Genomic DNA, 923 nt, shown 5'->3' on the forward strand with positions numbered 1-923 from the left:
GTGAAATTCTATTCCAACCCCAGATCAAAAACTGAATTGGAGAAGTTTACTGGAGATGCAGCAACCCTCCCTCCTTTCTTTACTGATAATTCCCTGCCATCTGCAACAGCCACTAATTTTTGCATAAAGCACAGATTTAAAAAAGAAAACAACCTAGTGCAAACATCAAGTGCACGATGACACTAGTTAAATAACCATAAAGAGAGAAGGAAAAAAAGCAAGTCTAGGTTTATCTGATTGGGTACACCGTTAAATAGTACATTCCTAAGAGCCACTGAGCAAAATGCATGTACATGCAGCATTTAGCATAGTCAGGCAGAAAGGATTCAATCTGGAAAGTTTCAAGGCTTGCTTATTTGTTGTCAGCTTCATCAGACACACCTCCCTTCCCTCCAGCAGAGAGATCTGTTACTGAGAAGAACACAGAACCCAAACCGTCTGCCTCGAAAAATGTGCTCTGACTTTGTGTAATTAAGATGGGGCAATTTGGATCCCAATGTTCTGCAGCCAGAAGGGCTAAATAAGCCTGTCTGAAGTCTTGACCCAAACGCTTTGGCTTCAAAAGAAGAAACCGGCAGCAAGATGAAAACCAGTTTGCTGCGTTGCTCCAGCAGGCACCGAGGCAGGGCTATGCCATGCAGTGAGTAGGTGTGATTAGCTCATTTGTCATTAGTTTAAACTAACATGAAGCAGAAAGCAGAAGTCTAAGCACACGGAAACGGCGCTCTCCAGTTCTGATTAGCCTCTTGTTTATACCACGTTGTGGTAAGCTAAGGCTGCGCTGGCTCGCTTAACCCTTCCGCAAACGTGAATGTAGTAACACTCCTGTCTCCCGTGGAGAGAGGAAGGAACACCTCCCTCCAGAGAGTTAGCAAGAAACAGAAGTAATCCTGCAAACTACCATCACCACCACCACCACCACC

This window comes from Gallinula chloropus, assembly GCF_964237585.1.
Source record: "Gallinula chloropus genome assembly, chromosome: 2".
NCBI classification, from domain to species: Eukaryota; Metazoa; Chordata; class Aves; order Gruiformes; family Rallidae; genus Gallinula; species Gallinula chloropus.